Source organism: Triticum urartu, chromosome 7A, assembly GCF_056163025.1.
Source record: "Triticum urartu cultivar PI428250 chromosome 7A, HENAU_Tu73, whole genome shotgun sequence".
Taxonomy (NCBI): domain Eukaryota; kingdom Viridiplantae; phylum Streptophyta; class Magnoliopsida; order Poales; family Poaceae; genus Triticum; species Triticum urartu.
The window spans coordinates 1,330,673-1,343,434 of NC_141879.1; positions in this window are offsets into that span (position 1 = coordinate 1,330,673).

A 12,762-nucleotide genomic window follows, 5' to 3' on the forward strand; every position below is an offset into this window, starting at 1 on the left:
CATAGCTAGCTCTTTAGTGATACTCCAATCCTTCAGGTCTCTCTTAGCGGACTCCTCCCATGTCAAATTCGGTCTACCCCGCCCTCTCTTGACATTCTCCGCACGCTTTAGCCGTCCACTATGCACCGAAGCTTCTGGAGGCCTGTGCTGAATATGCCCAAACCATCTCAGACGATGTTAGACAAGCTTCTCTTCAATTGGTGCTACCCCAACTCTATCTCGTATATCATCATTCCGGACTCGATCCTTCCTCGTGTGGCCACACATCCATCTCAACATACGCATCTCCGCCACACCTAACTGTTGAACATGTCGCCTTTTAGTCGGCCAACACTCAGCGCCGTACAACATTGCGGGTCGAACCGCCGTCCTGTAAAACTTGCCTTTTTAGCTTTTGTGGCACTCTCTTGTCACAGAGAATGCCAGAAGCTTGGTGCCACTTCATCCATCCGGCTTTGATTTGATGGTTCACATCTTCATCAATACCCCCATCCTCCTGCAGCATTGACTCCAAATACCGAAAGGTGTCCTTCTGAGGTACCACCTGGCCATCAAGGCTAACCTCCTCCTCCTCACACCTAGTAGTACTGAAACCGCACATCATGTACTAATAGGGTAAAAAGAAAAAAATGCGAACAATGTATTAGTCAAATTAACAGAAGTTGCACAGGGGAGAGAAAATGTGGTGGGTGGCTACTTTATATATGAAGTTGGCTAGTTTGAATTAAAAGAAAAGTTGCACATGATTTGCTGCCTAGTTGAACAAAAAATAAGTGCCACCAAAAACACAATACTCCATCAGAACAAAACTTAAGTTGGCTATTTTTATCATAATGTTCGTAAGTTCTATCTAACAAGTTGCACAAAGGGGGCTGCCCGGTTGCACAAAAATGACTAAAAAAATAAACAAATCTGCAAACTCCTACAACAACTAACCCTAAGAGCCCTCACATCGCAAACCCTGTATAACCATCGCATTTCTCACAAAGCTCCATAGGTCATATACATCCACAAAATTCACTCCTCCAATAACACAAAAAATGGAAACCAATTGCTTAGTCCAGTGAGAAGCCAACTAGGTAGAGCCTCTTGTGCAACCGCACAAGCCTTACTAGCCAACTAGGTAGAGCCTCTTGTGAAACTGCACAAGCCTGACTAGCCAACTAGATAGAGCCTGTTGTGCAACTGCACAAGCCTGACTAGCCAACTAGTTTAATCAAGTACACCAATGCACATAGCGTTTTGTGTAAACAACAGAATCAACTCACCCACCCCGTGAAACACCCAAAAAAACTGCATAATCAGCCAATTTCATGAAGCACCCACAACAAAAGCATCCCTAGATCCCCTGCGGCAAACTGAACGAGAACCCACACGATGTGCCAGCTCCAGCTACAACTCCCACATGCATGGTTGCCTTCCATTTTCCCCCTTTCACAAAGTGGAATTGATCACCGACCTAAAGGAGGCATGGAAAAAGTTACTTGTCTGTGTCTGTGCGCGCGCAAAAAAAAGTAAATGCACCCACACTACTTGCTCGATACTTACCTCATCATCCTCTGCCTTCCCGTCGATATCAGCACGACACGGCTGCCGCCCGACGGGCCGTTTCGAGTTCCGCCGAGAAGAATGGTTTGTAGACCCCTGCATATAGAACAAATAAAACACAAAACATGGTCAGAAAAAACCCCCCAAAAAAGTTATTATAATTGAAAAACAAAACTGCTATAAAAAGCGACATACCTCTCCTTCACTTGGAACCGCATCTCCTACAACCATTTTTGGTCTGTGAAAAATATGTGAACAAACAAATTAGTCGAAGCAACCAAACCAAATGTATAAAAGAAAAAATGAGCAAAAACAATTGATATAGAAAACATTGCCATGAAGTAAACAACTAATGCTGATTTTACAAAGCACACCTACAAAAAAATGTGTGCAACTTGATGCACTTTATGGCCAACAGGGCACACATTAGTGTGCAACCAAAAAATCAGCATACACACTTCCTGAACATGATTTAGGCATTGGAGCCAAAACTAAACTAGCAGTCAACCTTGCAAGTACATTTTTCGACAAAGGGTGGATTTTATTGACTCAAAATGAAGCATCAAGAAGATACAAAACACGATGAGCCTGCACCCGGCCTCTGCATAGCTAAGATGCACATAGCCAACACCAACACACACAAACACGCCGGCAACTAGCAAAGTCATAAGACCAAAGCATGCATAGGCGAGGAAAAAAAGTCCCAAAGCGACCAGATCCATGATCGTCAAAACTACAACAATGACCATATCTGCATCGACCATACCATGACACAACATGGAAGACGAGGTCTTCAACAGCAACGCCTTCAGGAAGGGAGCAACGCTCAAGCATCGCCGTCGCCGGATGCAGCCACTAAGGCCAGAATCTGGGTTTTCACCCTGAAGAATCAGTCCAAAGCATGTCCGAGCAATGCCTTCAACAAGGTAACGACGTAAAAAAACATCGCTATTGCCAGGTATAACCAACTCCGGTCGAACCTATGCTTTCACCCCGGAGCTCTAGACCGGGTGCTCGTAGCACCACCATCGAAGTAGCTCATGTATTGTCGCCACCACTTTTCCGCGATCCCAGCAGCTACATGCGATGCGTCGCCGCTGCACAACCATCCCTCTACATCAAGACGTCGTCCATAGTTTTGCATCTCACCGCAGAAGTCAGCCATCAGATCTCGAGAGATGAACCCTCCATAAGACCTTCGGATGACCACCACCGTCGTGGAGCCGTAGTAAGTCACTGCATAGTCACCACCAAACGGCCGAAAGGATCTGGATCACCGCCACCAAGCCTTTCAGATCTGAGTCAAGGCAACCATGTCGGGTCGTACCAAGCTGCGGCTACCTGACCATAGATCCGACCGTCTACGAGGCCGCAGGCAGTCGCCGGTTCGAAGACTCCGGCCGCTCGCACACCGACACCCGGTCACCGCCGAGCAGCCAGTACATAGCCCTTCCCTTTACAAAGTGTGACTAAGCGCATCGGACTAGGATATATAATGCTTTGATCTGCAAAATCTTGCATGAACACATACCCTTGACAACAGAGCACACATGAGTGTGCAACCAAAAAGCACACACTGCTTGAACATAGTTTACATAATATCCATCTGAATATCATGGATTGTGCAACGGATTAGCCCTCACTGTGCAACTTCTTAAGTTGGCTAGCCAACTGAGATATATATATATTTGATCCAACTACATTTGCGTTTCTATGCAACTATTACAAGAAACTAGTCAACTGGTCACCCATATGCATGGAATGTCAGCGACCCAATTACCACCAGCAGGAGCCCAAGCAGCAAGGCCATCAGCTCATGGGACGGGCCTAGCTGGGTGCCAATCGAAGGAGGACAGACTACAAGTATCCAGGCTATCTCGAGGAGCCATCTTTAGAAGTCAAAGGCATCAGGAGACACCTACAAAAAGCGATGCAATGCTGGTTATTTGATATCTCTGCAAGTTTCAAAACGGTAGAGCTGGAGGAGATTTTTGGCCCTGGAACCTTTGCTTTTCATGTTGGGTATCTGATTTATTGGGATTGTAGTAACATGAGACCGGTAGTCTCAGCAGCAGAACAACAAGGAAAAATGAGCTATCAGACTTGACATTCTGACTCATGCTATCTCTTGCAGCTGAGGGACGATGCTGAATATTTTATCCATTATGATGCTTCTTTTGAAATCTATTTGAGGAAGTTTACTCTGGTGTGGAACCTGGAGAAGAGTGATTCAGATACTTCAGTTCTTAGTGTCTTTGCTCCAACTACATCTGCGTTTCTATGCAACTATTACAAGAAACTAGCCAACTGGTCACTCATATGCATGAAACTTATGAGAAAACAGAGAACCACATGGATGCATTTTGAGAGGGTTGAGAAAAAACAACGGAACTATCCTCTTATGTACTTCCCTCCTTCTATTCCAACTCAAATCGCCGCCCAAAAAAATCAAAAAATCGCCACACCGGATCAGACAAGGGCGACATGCCGGAATACCTCGCCGAATATGCGTGATATGGAGGTGAGTCGCCATGAAACCCGTATCCACTAAAACATGCACCCTTGACTCCCCATGACGAGACAGGAACTCCCAAAATCCACCGGACGTGACTAGTTAGTCGTGGGCACGGCCTTCCGCGAAAGCTACATCTTACTCGTCGGACATCCATCGGAAACCCTAGAACCCCTCTCCGGCGAGCCCATGAAGGGGGACCCCGACCACGACAGGTGGAAAAATGGGGAAGCAAGAGATGCGAGGCAAAATTGGCGGGAGACCGTACCTGCGCCGGCGAGAAGCGGATCCCCGCCGTGCTCTAGCCCTTCCCCTTCCCTGCTCCCCGTCTTCGGCTGCGTCGTGGTAGCGGTTGCCTCTCACCTCTGGATTTGGGGAAAGAACATGGCTAGAAGAGAGGGAAGTGGATCAGGGAAGGAGACAGAGGCGTGGCACACCCTTTGTTGTGTCTACTTTCTCCATGCCAAGTGGGGCCCATGCCACTGGTGCGTCCTAGGCGACGCGGACCATCTGGAGCAGGAGAGCGGCGCTTGCGGGCAGGCCCAGCCACGTGCGCGTTCGGTCGCGTCCCGACCAGGTACGACCTGACGCCGAGGATCGCACGATCTGGGCTGATCGAGCGGCTCGCATTCGGCCGCTCGTTTTGCGGAGATAGTGCGCGTGCACTCTGAAGTATTTAGGATTAAAATAAGGAAGTTAAAGGCTAGCAGATGGGCTAGCTTTTTTCCCGAATAGAAGATGGGAAACGCTCCGCTGAAACCGGCCAATTTCCACCTGACGCCTGTCTTGCGTGGGACAACCAACCACTACAACGGGAGGTTCCTGTTCCTCTTCAATATCTCCGCAACCGAATGGATAAGGTCCCGAGCATCAGACTGCATATGAGGTCTGGACGCGGGCAAAGTTTTCTGCAACATTACCTATGTTGCACAAGTTTTTTCGCAACGTCAATTATGTTGAAAAAAATGAAGACCTAATTTTTTCTGCAACATTATCTATGTTGCAAAGGTTTTTCCACAACACCGCTTATGTTGCAAAGAAATATGAAGCTCAAAAACTTTTCTGCAACATGACATATGTTGCAAATGTCTTCTGCAACGCAACTTTTGTTACAAATATTTATGTAACAAGATGTCTGTTGCAAATGGGTTATGCAACTTGACTTTTATTGCAAAACCAGAGGACAAGCAGTGTCCCTAGATTTGCCAGATCAGATGGCTCGTGAGGCGGCGGATTTTTTAAAATAATCCGCCAGCTAACGCATAGCACACCCCAACATAGAAGATGGGCCAGCTAGCACTAATTCAAGCGAGCCCGTATCTATCCTAATAATTCCTTTCCAATCATGTTGATTGCTGAAATCTTTCAATTTAGTCCCACTGTAAACTAATATAAGATCATACTTTAAGGGTCTATAAAAGATTTTATATTAGTTTACAATCGAAGTTTTTTTAGTTGTTCACTAGCACAAATGCTCGTGCGTTGCAACGGAGGCATAATTAATGTGTATTAAAATTTGGATAGAATTATATGGACAAAACACAATGATAGTTCATACGAAATTTAATGCTCAGCAAAATCTATAGACCCACACAATAGCAAGTATATATTGATTCCAAATGGACTTAAAAAAATATATACATCTATAATTCATCATCATATTCTAAGTTAAATCAGAAATGGTTATCTTTGATCCCATCTTGAAATATATCCCATGATGATACATATGTTATCAATTTTTAAGGAGAAGACGTACCGACTTATCTCTATAAATAAAATTAATATTAATAAAAGCACAAGTAATGAGATCATCGGGTTAATTGACATATTAATATTATTTATGGAAGAAGATAATGGATATACCTTGGCCTCATTTACTTTAGTTGACTCAGTACCATGAGATTTGCTTTTATTATTGGCTTATTAAGATTGATAGGACAAATTTTTGTTAGCGCCCATACTACCGGTGGCATCGTTGCAACTGAAGAAGCAAAAAAAATCCCAACCCAACTACCTGGATCTCGGTTCTGGACCGTGTGGACGGACACGCGCAGGAGGATGGCGTTGTGGTGGAGTCGATGATAGAAGTGTCTGGCATGCTCAATGCATTGATCACTGCTGAAAATGGCATGTCGGAAGATGGTGGCGACGGATTATAGAGCTAGGTTTAATCGTAACAGATTTGGCTCTGTAAACATGTAGGTCCTCAACATTGAGAAAGACTGAGATAAAAAGACGTATTCAGAGAGGCAATGCAACACCGCACCCATGTAAAAAGGGATCGAAAAGCCAAACTCGTCAGGATGTAAAAGCAGAACGCTACTTAGTGGTCTGCTGATTATATGAAATAGAAAAAATATAAGAATTGGCATGCCTAGTTTTGATAGACTGAGACAGACCCAGATAGTTCAACTGAAGAAGTTGTATTGACACTTAGACACGGCCATACCCACACGGATATCTGAAGTCAAGTTGGTTGTGGTGACAGTCGATGAGTTATTTTTGAATTTTAAAAGAAGTTAGCAGTAATTCAGAATGCTATTGTGATGTGAATTATCAAGAGAAGACATGAGCACAGGCATGCAACATCAAGGTTGATTGTACTAATGAAAAAAATATCCCTATTAAACAATATCAAACCATATCAGCACAAATTGAACTCAACGCAAAGAAGAAGAACTCAATGTAACATGCATGTACTTGGGAAAAAATCCCTATTAAACAATTTGAGCATATACAGAACTCGATGAAAAGATGAAGAACGCGGCGTAATAGACGGGTTAAGCTGTCTTGGAAACTCACATAATCAAGGCTCCACTTATTGGTCACCAGTTCAGGAAACAAGCATCCTCCACATTTCAATTCTCTAGTCCATCATTCCAGTCCATAATACTCTCTCCATTAACTTATACAAGGCCACTATGACAAATACATTTTGCATCTATACAAGGCCAATAACAATAATTTGAGGCAGAAATTAATGACGTTTCCCCATACTACCAACTTGTTGAATACTTGCATGCATGTAGTCATAAAGATATTATGCTACTTCCTTCTCATTCCTTCCTTGCATGCATGCGGCCGTATTAATGATCCCGGTTAACGAAAAAAAGTTGGCTTGCAAAGCAGTATCGATATTTCACCCTGGTACTTGTAATTTGGGTTTGTGGCCTTGTATAAGGGAATAGAGGGAGTATAAGATGCTATTGCATCCAATATACTCACATATTGGATGTAATAATATCTTATATTACAGGACAGAGGGAGTAAATAGCAAGCATTACAGTGATAAACTTGTGTATTTGTGTTTTTAACTACCAAACAAGCAGGGATGCCATAATATCAGGGGCTAAAACAGAGCATAAATGGCGCATATTGAAAATGAAAAGCGCATGTAGAGCTTGCCAGCATTCGTCAGTGAAACAAACGAAACTAAAAGGCCAGGAACAGAGCACTTGGTATGTGTTTTTGCTGGACTGCTGAATGCTCTGTTTTGTTCCCGGTCTCAGAGCATTTCGTGTGTGTCACAACAGTTAGAGGTAACTACATCAGGCAGGTTTTCATTAGACCAAAATGATCCATCTTACATTTGTCAAACTGTACAATTTTGGCTCAGGAACTTTAAAGCGGATGAGAGGTACTTCAAAGGAATTCAGAGACCGCCACACACACAGTAGCTTACAATGTTGCTGCATATATCACTTGTGTTATGTTGGAGTTCAGAATGTAACATTCATGTCAGAGAAGCAATGGAGAGTAGGTATATTGGACACTGGTCGCAGTTGCAGTTTGCAGGTCACCATGATTAATAACAGCTTGTTGTTTGTTTTGCGAATACCATGAATTCATAACAGTCGTGGATACATGTCGCATGATAACAAAGACATCGAGTCTAGGTAGGTTGTACTCAACATACATACTAATATAATAGACTCAACAAATGCATCAATCCTGAAATGCATGATCCCACGACGCTGGCACAAACACACATGCATTTCAATCAAAATTTAGCGAATCAATTAGCGCTGCTGCGGTATTACTCTTGACAGGAATTCCCAACATATCTCTTTTGATTTGCTTGAACCGAATCCCAGCAAGCGCCTCCTCTTCTTAAGGCTCCCTCCAAGTTGAGGCAGCCTCTGATCCGTAGTTCCTTGAGGGCTGGGAGCTGCTGCACAAGTCCCTTCAGTAGCATCTCTAACCTTGGGCACCACTCCAGTCGCAGCTTCTTGAGCACAGTGATTCCATGCATTCCAATTGGAAATGTCCTCGGGGCTTCACACTCAATCAAAGTGAGTTCTCTCAACTTTTCGACATCCCCAAGATTCGTTGGCATAGACACCAACTTGTCACAACATCTAATGTGCAAACTTTCAAGAGATGCACACAACTTTGGTACCTCCACCAAATTTCCACAATCTACAATTTCCGCAGGATTGAACCTACTACGCACCACTTCCACTGAAGATCTAATCATCAACTTGACCAATGAAAACTCATAGATCGGAAAGCATCACATAGCTATAACAATCACACATAATAAAGTTCAAAAATAACTCAATTACTTTAATGAATAATATGATCATAAACCCACAATTCATCAAATCCCAACAAACACACCACACAAAAGGATTACATCAAATATAACTCCGAAGAGAATATTGTATTGAAGATCAGAGAGAGAGAGAGAGAGGGATATATATATATATATATATATATATATATATATATATATATATATATATAACTACCGCTATGGACCCGTAGGTCCTGTGAGAAACTAGTCACACATCATCGGGGAGGCAGTAAGGTTGAGGTAGAGGCCCTCCGTGATTGATTCCCCCTCTGGCAGAGAACTGGCGGAGCCTCCAGATGGGAACGCGGAAGAACAGTGGCTTGCGGTGGCGGATTAATTTTTTCGGGTCTCGTTTTGGTGGTTTATGGATTTTAGGGAATTTACGGGCCTGGAATTAGGTCAAACGGAGTTGCGAAGGGACCATAGAAAAAATCACTATAAAGTTTCACCATGTTTTGACTTCATTTGGTATGATTTTCCCACGAAACAATAGAATAGTCAAAAATAGGAAGCGACATTAGGCACTAGATTAATAGGTTAGTTTCTAAAAATGATATAAAGGGAGCCGTGCACCCAAGCGGTTCCTCCTTGCCTACGACCACGGCCTCCACTTTCCCCTACGAGCCACAGTGCCCAGCCGACCGTTTCCCCCTCTGATCCAACCTAGCCCGGTCAGGCCGCCGCACATGGTTGTCGAGCCGCCCAACTCCTCCTGCTCCCTATGAGCCGTTTATTGGCGAACCGGGAGAGGTAACCAACATGGATGCCGTTGGGGTGGAATAGCTCCGCGCTGGAGCTCATGGTGGGGTCATCAGTGCCAACGTCACGGCAGTGTGGCGCGAGGCGAACTCCAAGTCGGCAGCAGCGGGAAAGCATTCGTCCTCCGAGGGTGGAGTATAGTGCACTGACGGGATGAAGCCGGAGGCACTGAAAAAGAAATGGTTGGTAAAGAGGGTTCTATCAGTGGTATAGTGGCTTTGCGTCAGCGACGAGATGAGGAGAAAGTGAGGGTGGAATTCCATGAGGCGATGAGAAAAGGCATGGGACGAGGATAGCTCCAATTCCTCTTCCATTGCCTTTTTTCAACTGTACGATTGTCGACAGTGATGGTTCCGGCGGAAGAGAAGTGGACAAAAAATGGTGGAGGACAGAGTATGACATGTGGGCCAAGTGACAAGTCAACGATATGAACATCCAAGCAAGATTGAGAATTGGTCTCAATGTCAATGTCTATGTGTCAAATATATCAACATCCAAACAACAGAATTTTTCTTAAATGTCAATATCAATGTCCAAGTTGAATTGATACTGGCCCCAATATCAATGCCGAGGTCTGAATATGAACATCCAAACGAAGCATTACGGTTTGACGCGATCTCGGGAGCGATATTTTTTCAATGGCAATAAATTTTATTCAATCAGGCAGAGTTGGATCCAGGAAAAAGCAGTGCCATATAAACTACAATTTCGGAATGCATATCTCAAGGATGACTATTCTTATCAACAGATGCACTGAGTTTCTTGGGCGCACAACAACATCGGTGGTGAAACTCGCCTATCATTTGGCAAGAGGCAAATAAACCGTTGCAGTCCTTCTCTATGTTATGTCGTCCTTCGGAATTTCTGTGGGTTGCAAGGCTCTCTTTTGGCAGTACTTTTATAGAAGCAAATGAATGTTTTGGAGCACCATAAATTTGAATCATTTAATATTTGAATTAAAGCAATATTATTTGAGAAGCAAATGGATATTGTAAATTATTGTTGGGGAGAAGATACGATCATCTATAACTATATCTATATCTATGTCTTTATCTATATCTATATCAATATAAAAAGACCCAAAGGTGCAGATGTAACAAATCTCAGCCATCAAACAGTGTCGATCTAATGACCTATATTTCTCCAATGACGAGCGCTCAACATATTTAATGTGCAATTAACAACATACTCCCTCCGTTTTTATTTAGTCCGCATATTAGCTTTGGTCAAAGTCAAGCTTTGTAAACTTTGACCAAGTTTATAAACAAAAATATTAACATATACAATAAAAAATCAATACCACTAGATTCATTATTGAATGTACTTTCACATCATATAGATTTGTTATGGCAAATGTTTATATATTTTTCTATAAACTTGGTCAAACTTTGCAAAGTTTGACTTCGGTCAAACCTAATATGCAGACTAAATAAAAACGGAGGGAGTACCAAATATGGACTATCCACATAATTCGCACCTAACTAATACAGTATCCTACCTATTATCAAACACGCAATGAATTTTCTGCCTGATATCAATTTGCAATTAATTTTCTGCCTACTATCAATGTGCATTGCACGTACGCATGTACTCCCTCCGTAAACTAATATAAGAGTGTTTAAATCACAATTTTAGTAATCTAAATACTCTTATATTAGTTTAAGAGGGAGTACTAGTTTTACAAGGAAGCAATATTTATTTGCAGGCCATTACTGCCACCGGACCATGGCTTGAAGTGGTGACATGCAGCAACAGGGCAGGAATCTATTTCTGAAAGGCCGATATACAAAATAAAGAAGCGTCACTTATGACCTGCCTATAAGACAACAATGCAAAAAACATGTAGAAGCAAAAAAAGAGCAAAGTTGGGTTATGTCATAATACCTGATGTATCAAATCCAGAGATATACCCCAAAAAATACAAATAAATGCATGCCACTGACATTTTCATGCTGAAGGGATATAAGGAGTGACTGACAAAAAACCTACTCCCTTCGTCAGTTTACACGGCGCACTTCAATTCTCATGCATTTCCACCATCGGAGGGATTTTAGGCGTGTTTGGTTTAATGTCCAATTAATTAGGGTGTGATAACCGCAATCAAGCCCATAATTTTCTCTCCATGTAGGTGTGTAAGCGGAGATGAATAGCTACATGCATGTGTGTACACGGGGTGGAAGCACTTTATGAATGTGTACACATTAATTACTCTAGTAATAAATGCCGTGCTATAAGTACCGATGTTATTTTTCAGTCCAATCGCTAATCGCCTTGATTCCAGAGATTGTTAAAAACCGCTCTGTAAACTGTGATGAAGGGAGTACCACTTTAGGGGTTTGCATCCCATTGAACTACCACATTTTAAAAAGTGACCGGTAACTACCAATTTTTTAAAATAAATTTATGATTAAAAACTACCACTTTCAGATAATGGCTAGTTTAGACGATTTCAACACGTTTATGACACACAGAATCCACAGGTCAGGGCTGACGTGGCAACAAAGTCAAATCTGTTTATTTTGACCGTTCAGTTGACCGTTAGTACAGGTGGGGCCCACAATCTTCTTCTTCTTCCTCCTCCTTGAACACCTCCTGTGCACCCGCGGCTGAGCTCCGAAGTCCTCCATGGCGACGCACCGGCGCAGCACCTCCCCGGCGTTGGTCAGGGGCTCGTGCTCGCGTTCCATGCTGGCTCTGGTGCCGGCGATGGGGACGGCCCGGAGCTCATGCTGCGGGGAGATGAGCTGCTGCTGGAACTGGAGCGCGACGTTGGTGGCGGTCCTGGAGGGCGTCCACGGCAGAGTGCAGAGCGGGGCCCCCGCGCGGGTGGTGGAGGAGGGCGCCATGCGGGGGCTCGTCGCTGGGCTGCTGCTTCTGTGGCGCGCGGCCGAGCAGCGTCGGGCCGGAGTCTCGGAGGCGACCGGCCATGGGGAGGCGGGCTGGAAGAGATGACGGGAGGCTTTGCACGTGCTGTTCATTCCTCGGTGTGGCACGTGCTGTTCTATTTCATGATAATGTCCGAATCTTGAACTCTGTCAAGTCAATTATGCTCAACATCTATCTAGTCTAACAATTGCAGTCCATGTTCTCTTAATCTTTATCTCTTTTTTTTATTTGCGGGGTCTCTTAATCTTTATCTTTAGGAGTACGTCCTCGTAGTAAGTTGAAAACACTGAGTCCGGGGTCTGATCGGTTAAACTTGTAGCTCAGTGTTGATGGCTGCTAACAAATTTAGAACCTATTGAACTTGTTTGAGAAATTCAATTTTCTGTAAGAGAGGAGAAGCTTGTTTTGAGCTCTGAATTTTCTAATAGTACATCTGTTCTATGTGATGCAGATGAAAGTGCATGGTAGTAGTGAGACCTTC